The following is a 10,171-nucleotide window of genomic DNA, read 5'->3' as shown; positions in this document are numbered from 1 at the left end:
TTCTTCTTCTTCTTCTTCTTCTTCTTCTTCTTCTTCTTCTTCTTCTTCTTCTTCTTCTTGCTTTTGATCATGACACTTTATCACAGCAATGGAAAAATAACTGATATATGGGTTTGGTTTTCAAACCAAGTGAGGGCTGACTGCAGAGTTTCTTTAAATGGTACTGGAAAACTGAGCAATTTTAGGTTGATAAATTTTTTTTTAATAGTATGCTGTCACAGGATTTTAGAAGCAACCTGGCATGGTCTGCATTTTGCCTGGTAAATTTCACAGCTGGATCTATGAGGTCATTCGTTGTCCTTTCCACATGGCAGCCGGTCAGTGTAGCCAACCTCTCTACCGTGCAGACTAATAACTCTCCTTCCTCTTTCAGACCCTCACCAACACTCTCCACAGGCCACTGAACTATTCGTTGTCCAGGCCTGGAGCCAATGGCTTCCAGTTTTGATTTGTTTTCCTTGGGATAGAATCCCATATCTGGAGGTTGACTTCTTGTACATGTCACATATTTAATGCATAATCACCACCACTGCTCCTGTCTTCTCCCACTGCTTGGTACATTCTCTGTAATGTATACACAAGAGTTTCAATCGCCTTTCCTTACTCTTGCTTCTGAGCCTTCTGCTAGTGGTACATGTACTAAATATGCTGAGAGAGGTAGACTTCGAATGCTAAAGAATCCCTAAGTCAAATAAACTCATTTAGACCTAAACTAATCCCCGAGATTCCTCTATTTTCAATCTCCTTTAATGCTGCAACATGACATGAAAATAATTGAAAGTAAAACAAAAGGAAATTTAAGGAAAAGGTCAGAGGCAAATATTATTTTACTTCTTGGTCTAGTTTAGGTAGAATTTGCTAAATGAATATATCACAATGCATATTCTTAGCATGGATTATGGGCTTTTGGAAGGGATAAGAAGGCCCCCCCCCTTACCATTTGACAACTAATAGATGGGGTAGGGGTGGGGATGAGAGATTAGCACATGAATGTGAGCTATGTTCCAAATAAATTAGGGTTGCAAATACTGTTTTATTTCAATAAGTTTTGGTTAGCTTTCTGAAGCCATTACAACTAAAGTAGTGATTCTTAAGGGGGTGGTAATGTGGGGATTAGGGAGGAACAGGATGGGGAGGAAAAGAAGGGACACATATATTAAAGGGGGAGTTGAAACAGAGCTTAGTGGTTAAGGGCACCAGCTACTCTTCTGGAGGACCTGGGTTCAATTTCCAACACCCACATATTGGGTCACAACTGTCTCTAAGCACAGTCCCAGGAGACCCAACACCCTCTTTTGACCTTCAGGCCACAGGATGCACCTGGTCACAGATATATGTGCAGGCAAAACACCCATCCATATAAAAACAAACAAGCCTCTAACAAATCATCAGGAAAATGTTTTCACTGTCTACAGCATTAGAGATCGAACCCAGGGATTTGATTATAATAGGCAACCAGTTTACTTCTGAGTTACATCCCCAGTCACTGGCTGTTTGAGACCACGCCTTGTTACGTAGCCTGGGCTAGCTTCATCATAATCACTATGTAGCCCAGGCTGTTTTTTAATTGACAGTTTTGGCTTCCACCTCTCCATTGCTTATATTACTGCTTTTTTTCTTTTGGAATACCTGTTCTTAAACTTCCCAGGGAAGCCATGGTTTTTGGTGTGGTCCTCGATGGCCTGGAAGTAATTTGGCTTTTTGTTCTTTTTGACCAAACAATTCCAATTGCTTTAAATTCTTCTGCGGTTTATGGCTGCCTGGTGGATTTGTAATCACAAGAACTTTATCACAGAGCTTTGAGCAAGTTGCTTCTACCTCCTCGGTACCATTTTTAAAGAATCTCTACAGAGCCTTGAGAGTAATTTCTGAGACCTTAAAAGGCTTTCCAAAGGAAGAAACACCATACATTGTCTGTGTGCCTGAATGCAGCACAATTTGAAATAAAACTATAAATTTTACTATAAGCTACACTCCAAGTGCACATGGCCAGCTAGCTATTTTGCATTTAATGAGGGCTTACCCCAGTGTGAAAGACAGCTAAGGAGGCATCCAATTCAGCTGGAAATTGTTATCTCAGTCTCCTAATCAAAGCTAGGGAAGAATTGAGCTGCAGTTTTGTAGGTCACTGTTTGCAAAGATCCTGTGAGCTTCCGAGTCTCCCGATCTTGTGGAGCAAGAGTAATGAGGATGATTTTCTTCCTTCTTCCTCTCTCTCTCTCTCTCTCTCTTTCTCTTTCTTTCTTTCTTTTTTTTTGGGGGGGGCGGGGGTAGAGAAATGACCCCCATGGGGAGCTGCACTTCTTTTATAGCCTTTAGTAAGTGTTCCTTATTCCTCAACACTACATAGCTGAAAAGTGGTCATCTGGCTGTGACTGTTGAGAGGAGAAAAGAACAGAGACTGCTCTGTTTTGATGCCATTTGATGAGGTATTTCAAGTTGCATATCCAGTTCTTCAGTGAAGCATGCATGAGCACTTCCTTTGGGCTGGTGACAGTTATATATCACACAAGACTCACAGGAAGTTTGTCTTATATCCAGCTTAAGAGTTTCACAAGGGAAGCAGATGGGAGATCATAGGAACTGTTCATTATAAACTCAAAGATGGGGTTTTATTAAAAAGCTTCCAAGAGCCTACAATGTGTCAAGGGAGAAAAGCCCAGCTTTGACCATGAGTCACATCCAGGCAGTACAAAAGGTATATTAGTAGGGAAGTACTCATAGAACTGAGTGCTTTTTCTCACCCTTGCCTTTTCAGTTCCCTGGCATCAGGAGGTGGTGGTGGGAACTTAGGGAGTGGCCAGGTGGTGAGAGAGCATGGTGACTTATCCCTGTTCCCCATAGCTGCTCACCCAAAGCAGAACAAATGGGTGTGTGCACAGGGGAAATTTTTCAATTTTAAACTACATGTATGCAATGTCTCTGTGTGAGTATTTGTGTGCCTCTGTGTGTGTGTGTGTGTGAACGCGTGTGCGCATAGGTATACATGAGCATGCATTTAGCTTCTGCCTTCAGAGACCAGAAGGGGTATCCAGATCCCCTGGAATTGGAGTTATATGCAGTTGTAAGCTGCCCAAGATGGGTGCTGGAAAACAAATTTAGGTCCTTTGCAAGAGCAGGACTTGCTCTTAATCATCCAGTCATTCTCTAGGCCCTAACATCTAAAAATTTTAATGAAGATGTGTTAATTTTTATTATTGTTACTTGGGATATTTTATATATGTTTATGAAAATAAAGAGAAAGGTCACAAGGACTTCCCAAGGTTTTTTAGAGTGAAATAACCTATTAGAACAGTAGTGGAAAAACAATATTGCAGCCAAGGCGTCTTTCTTGTTCAATGCAATGATTGTAGAATGATTTGGAACCTAAAGGTGGATGTTGCAGGGCTTATTATAAAGGAAATATTTGTAACCCCAACCAATTTTTTTTTTTGTAGTAGAAGGTCATTCCTTGACTTAATTACAAAAGGAATCACAGCTGCAAAATTGAAGCTAATCAAATGGGCTGCCAGTGTTTTTCTTTTTCCATTTTCTTTTGCAAGATATTTTGGGGTGTGACTAATTTTTTTTTCTTTTCTAGTTCCACCTTCAAATATAACATATTAGTTTAGATACTACACCATTCCCCTGTTTTTAAAAATGTCACTTCAGAAAGGGGGGCCAGGGAGGATCTGCAGATGAGGAGGGTAGAATGTTTTCTTCTGTGGACCTCACATTAACTTCTAGAGGCTGTGTTTGATTAAATTTCAACTAAAATATGAGAAGAGTGCCTGGGAGGATGACTCAAAGGTTAAGAGCACTTGTTGCTCTTTAGAGGATCTGATTTCAGTTCCTAGCATATCAGGAGGCTCATAGCCACCTGTAACTCCAGCTCCAGGAGATATGACATCCTCTACTGGCCTCTCTGTGCACCTGGTCTCTCCTTGCAGCACCCCCCCCCAAACTATCAGAATAAGAGCAGTGACAAACTTCTCATGCCCAGCTACTCAGAGTCCATGTCAGGGAAGCAGCCATACATAAACAGTGGAAACTGATAACAGGTGCATCCTGAAGCCATTCTGAGACTGAGAAGTCTTATACTGTGTGTGGTGGTTTGAATATGCTTGGCCCACAGTAAGTGGTACTGTTAGGAGATGTAGCTTTTGTTAGAGAAAGTGTGTCAATGTGGGGATGGGCTTTGAAGTTCTGCTCAGTGCTGAAGAGTCAGTCTGCTTCTGACTTCCTTTGGATGAAGATGTAGAACTCTCAGCTCTTCCTACACCGTAGCTGCCTGGGTGCTGCATGCTCCCACCTTGATGATAATGGACTGAACCTCTGAACCTGTAAGCCAACCCCAGTTAAATGTTGTCCTTTACAAGAGTTGTCTCACTTATGGTGTCTGTTCACAGCATTAAACCCCTAACTAAGACACTATGTAAAGCTCTTCTTCACTGATACCATTTCCATTCACTGACTATTGCACAAGAATTTTTCTGGCTGAACCTAGATAATTGATTACCCCAAAAGCCAGGAAGTAGAAACAGAGACACAAAGTTATTTTTATTCCTTTAAAAGATGTTCTGAACTTGCTGGGATGGTCTTAGGGCTTTACCTTTAATTACATACAGCTTTCTTCCAATGAAGGAGAAATTGTGTAGATGTAAAATAAATCAACACACACACACACACACACACACACACACACACACACACATCTCTGGTTTTTTTGGTTTTTGTTTTGTTTTGTTTTGTTTTGTTTTGTTTTGTTTTGTTAGCTCCTGGTGTTGTAGTTTATAATGTGGCTTCTTTTTAAGGGAATCTCTAAGAGTATTATTATTCCACAGTTTTGATATAGACACGTCTTATTGATTTTATTTGAAAATATGAATGTAAGTTTGGCCCATTCTCTAACTCAGAGTCATATAATACAAATTCCAAACTCACAGATGTAAATTTTTTCAGGGTCTGCCTCACCACCTTCCTCCTCTGAGAGATGCATCACCACAGCCTATTTCCGTGGCCATAGTGTTTGAATACTACAGCCTACTCCTTTGACCATGACATTTGGACATGGCTTCCTCTGTGGCCATAGCAGATTTTAAACTGAATTGAGCCAATCTAGTCTTTTTATCTGCAGGTTGTAGTCAGAATTCAGAAATACAAGTTATTCTAGCTGCCTTAAGTGAGGTAACACAAGTTCTGGAACAGAGATGGCTGGTCATTTGAAGTGACAGTTTTTAGAGAAAGAGAAGAATAAAACAATTATTTTGAGAGGTTAAGAAATAAGACTGTGTAGGTAGACAGTAAGGAAGTAAGGCAGAAGCCAGCAGAGACTTGTCTTGGTTACTGGTAGGTTGGTTTCCCTGAAAGCTCCTGGTTTTCAGGGACATCAATGGCAGCAATGGCAGGTCTCACAATGTAACCCAAATTGTCCTAATATTTTGTTTGCTTATCAGGTGTCCTCTTTGGACTAAAGAGCTTCTGTTATCTACAGCCCAAAACAAAAACTGCTGAGCTATTTATCCAGTAGCAAACAGATGTTGACAGCTCAGCAAATTCTTTTGTTTGCTTAGCTGATTCCCTCAAAAATGTACTACTGCTGCCTGGTCAGTAACCTTGCAGAATGTTCTATCATAGACTCAGTCTTCCCACTGCTGGTTGTATCACTGAGGCACACTAACCTAAAGTATATAAATACAAGGAAAGAATTTCTAAAGAATCTATCCTCTAGTCATAATAATATTCGGCCACTAGAACTGAAGCTCTTTTAGTCTGTGTCTCCTTATACTGACACTCAAAAAAAGTGTCACAGCACTCAACACTTCTAAAGACTCAGTCCCTGTATAAATCACATGCAGTTTATTTTTGTCTATTTATTTTATTATTTTGTATACAAGTGTTTTTTCTGAATGTTTGTCTATGTACCAAGTGTGTACTTGGTACATACAGAGATCAGAAGAGTGAGTTGGATCCCTTAGAACTGGAGTTAGAGGGAGTTGTGAGCCATCATGTTGGTGCTGGAAATCAATCTCTGGTCCTCCACAAGAGCAGTAAGTGATCTCAATGGCTTAGTCATATCTCTAGCCCCTGTAAAGTGTATGAGAATGGGAGATTAATAGTGAGTCTAGATAAATCAAACTTGGTAGGAAAATTTCTAGTCATAGCATAGATAGCTCTAGATTACCTAGCTACATGTACCTTTTCTTCTTTTTAAAATACAAGTCCTGTTTTGTTGTTGGCCCATGGTGAACTAGCTGGTAGCCACACTTCCCAATGTCTTTCCTAATAACACTGCTCTTACACAGTCCCTACTAGTAGATACAGTTTTGAGAAGCTTATATATATATACAGATCCCTTTAGCTATCCTGAAGTGAAAATCTCATGTATATTTATATATATCATTGGTGCTGGTAAGATTTTCATTCTATCAAACCTTTGGGCATTTTTGTGAACCATTTCCTTGATGGATGCTTGATATAGGAGGACCCAGGGCACTGTGAGCAGTGCCACCCATATATATAAAATCTCTATACACAAAGCCAATACAAGATGGCTTCACAAACACTTCTGAGATATGAACCATAGTTGTCCTCATTTAACATATTGAATTATTTTTTCTTTTTAACTATTGGTTACATTAATATAATCAATGGAATACGCATCACCAATGGTGGTAAGAGCTCTGAAAGAAATTTTTAAAAAAATTATGAAAGGTAACAGGAAACTGCATTACTAAAGTGGACATGGAAGGCTCATTGGCAGCTGATATTTCAGCCATTTTTGGAAGGTGGAGAAAGGAGACGAGACACAGAGTTCACTTTGGACAAGGAAGTAGGAGTTTCAGGATTTGAGTTAACAATGCAGGAAGTTTATGTTCACCTGTATGGGAACCCAGAGTTGAAAAAGGTCTTAGTATACTGGACACCTCAATGAGGCTAATGTGGATCTCTTTTACAACAAATATCTTCACAGATCCCTTTAGCTATCCTGAAGTGAAAATCTCATTTATATTTATATATATCATTGGTGCTGGTAAGATTTTCATTCTATCAAACCTTTGGGCATTCTTGTGAACCATTTCCTTGATGGATGCTTGATATAGGAGGACCCAGGGCACTGTGAACAGTGCCACCCATAGATAATGTTGTCCTGAGTAGTATAAGAATGCAAGTAGAGCAAGTCCTGAAGGACAAGGAAAGAAGGGAGGGAGGGAGGGAGGAATGAAGGAAGGAAGAAGCAAGCAAGCAAGCATCCCTACATAGTCTTGGCTTCCAATCTTAATTCCAGGTTTTGTGAGACCCCGACTTAGAGCATTTCTCCCTGGAAGGTAAAGCCCCTGGACTTTCCCCAAGCTTGTTTTCCCTGATCTCTAAAAATGCAGCCAGAAAGAAGCTCTTTGTTCTCTATAGCCAGCAAAAAGCCTTTTTGTTTCTGTGCCTTACAGCCAGAGATGTGATAATCGTAGGAAGACCTACAAGGACATGGAGATAGATGCGGAGAGGAGGCTGCAGCTCACCCACCCCCTCGCCAGAAAGGAGCTGTAGCCAACTCTCCTCCCAACTCCTCCCAACTCTCCTCCCAACTCCTCCCAATTCCTCAGCTAGCTGTTAAAAGCCCCCTACTGTTACTGCTTGGGATCGAATGCCCCTGCCCTGCATGGGGGAAGGAGTTCATCCTCAGCTAGCTGATAATAAAGCCTCTTGCAGTTTGCATCAGGTGTGGTTTTCTCTCGGGTCATTGGGGTGCTGGCCAGCTCATCCCAGGACTTGAGTGGAGGCCCAGCTTCGGGGGTCTTACAGTTTCAGCCTTGATGTCCTGATTTAGCTTATCTTAATGATGGACTGTAAGCCAGATAAACCTCCTTTCCGCCAAATTGCTCTAGGTGAAAGTATTTTACCACAGCAACAGAGAATTAAATTAAAACATCATTTAAAAACAGTGTGATGAGTGTCCTAGCTAGAATGCAAAAGGGAAGCAAGAGGAAGAAATATACTCCCAATTAATAAGAATTTAAATATATAAAGTATTGGTAAAATGTATTCTGAAAAATATAATGGAGATTTCAGATACTTATAGATCAGTGATTCACAACCTGGGGGTCAAATGATCCTTTCACAGGGGTCTACGAAGACCAGAGGAAAATGTAGATATTCACATTATGAATCGTAGCAGTAGGAAATGATAGCTGTTAAGTAGCAATGAAAATAATTTTATGGTTGGGGTAACCACAGAATGAGTAGTTATATTAAAGAGTTGAAACATTGGGAAGGTTGAGAACCACTATTATAGATGGACATCAGACAGTATGAGCAATTCAGATAGGTTCAACTGTGTTGATTGGTGACTTATGATTCATTCCTGAACTTCTATTGATAAGCTGTGTTCACATGGTGGATGACTTGTATAAACTCTGGAACAAAATGAAATGCCACTTTCTAGATTGACCCAAAAGCTATGCATACTGTATATGGTGCTACACATCTGTAATCCTAGAAATCTAGAAAGCTGAGGCAGGAGAGTAGATTTCAACCTCGTCTCCTGTAGCAAAACTCTCAAAAAAAAAGGCCCCAAAATACCAAATGGCAAAAGCATACAAATTAATTTGGCTTTGTATATAGAATAGAATTACTCTCCAGTACTAATAGACTTCATAAAATGTCTAGTGAGAAATGCTAAAACAGTAGAAAGCTTCTTTATTGTATTGGTGCCACACTAAATGTCGACAGTGGCCTTTAACTGTTGTGATGAACAATTTATTTCCAGGGAATGTGCTGCATCCCTGAGAACAGCTGGAATTGAGCACTGTAATAAACTGGAAGAGGTGTTGAAGAAATAGACGGAAGGATGAACAAGGCTGGGCTATCCAGGGATGCAGTAGCCAGGGATACTCAAAGATCCATAGGTTCTTCTTCTGAGATCTCTTTCATCTTTATAACTTCTTGGCTTTGTTTTTATAGCTAGTAGAAATGGACTCATACTTCTAAATGGTCTCTAGACCATACTAAGAAACGTTTCCCCGAAATTGCAAAACATGATTGATTTGTTTGCCTGCTTCAGTTTAGGGTATTGAGAATGTGAAGGTTATTAAAATTAAATAAGAGCTTAGGACCCTATAGAAAGATGAGGAGAAGAACTAATCATAAGAAAACGCCAAATTAAAGGGAGTTTCAGCTGGATTAAACTGGTCAGCACAAATTCCTTGGAAAAGGCACATCTTAATGACATTCAGAGAGTTAAATGGATACATTCTGAATAATTGAGTAGAGATGATGCAAACCTTAGGCTAGAAGTAATTTTATTTATTATTGTTATGTAGCTTGTCAACACAAGGGAATTATTGACTTCTAGTACTTAGGTCTGCCTGTCTGGCTCTCAACATTATTGCTTGATTTAAGTTCAATGTATATATGAAAAAAACCACAATTTTGGTACTAAAGGTGGTTTCTAAAGGAACAGAATAAAAAACGTGAGTTTTCTAAATTGACCCTGTGTTTTTTGGAACTGATTCATTATGTCTAACAGTGCTAATGGTTAATAATTTTCAATATCAAAGAAAGTTTTAATAGCTTAAAAGATTGTAGAAATATACAATATAACATCTCTTGTGTATTCCTATAAGAAGCTAAGCATATATGACACATTTAACAGTTATTTCTTTGTCATTATATATAACAGAATATGCTGGTGTGATGGTTAGTAGTTTGACAGACTCTACAATCAAGTGGAAGATGGGCCTCTGAATATAAGCCTGGAGGCTTATGTTTTTCCAAACCTACTTTAATAAGAGTTCTTAAATGCTTCAACCTTCCTTATATCCCTCTGACCATTAGCAAAACACCAAACATGAAGAGCCGCAGAGGCTAGATCCAGAGCAAACTGTGAGGCTCTGCCAATCGCAGGAGTTCACTGAAGTGGGAAGAAGCAGCTTAGAACAGCACCAGAAATTCTTTGGCACACTTCTCTCTTGACAAGTGAAGATCACTAAAGAAAGCAAGTAAAACCAATGCAATCCCGCTGTTAGCGAAGACCAATGAGAACCAATGCCAAAGTGTTGCCAGCAGGCTGCTGGGTTATACTTATACTCTCTGCAAACATCACATGTTCACTCATCAGGCAGCCTCTAGGAAAACACCACCTGTCTGTTCTCAGCAAAACATCCTCTCTCACATGTCTGCCTCAGCAAAGCATCCG

The sequence above is a fragment of the Mus caroli genome, chromosome 1 (genome assembly GCF_900094665.2).
Source record: "Mus caroli chromosome 1, CAROLI_EIJ_v1.1, whole genome shotgun sequence".
Classification (NCBI taxonomy): Eukaryota; Metazoa; Chordata; class Mammalia; order Rodentia; family Muridae; genus Mus; species Mus caroli.
This window is presented reverse-complemented; position numbering follows the sequence as displayed.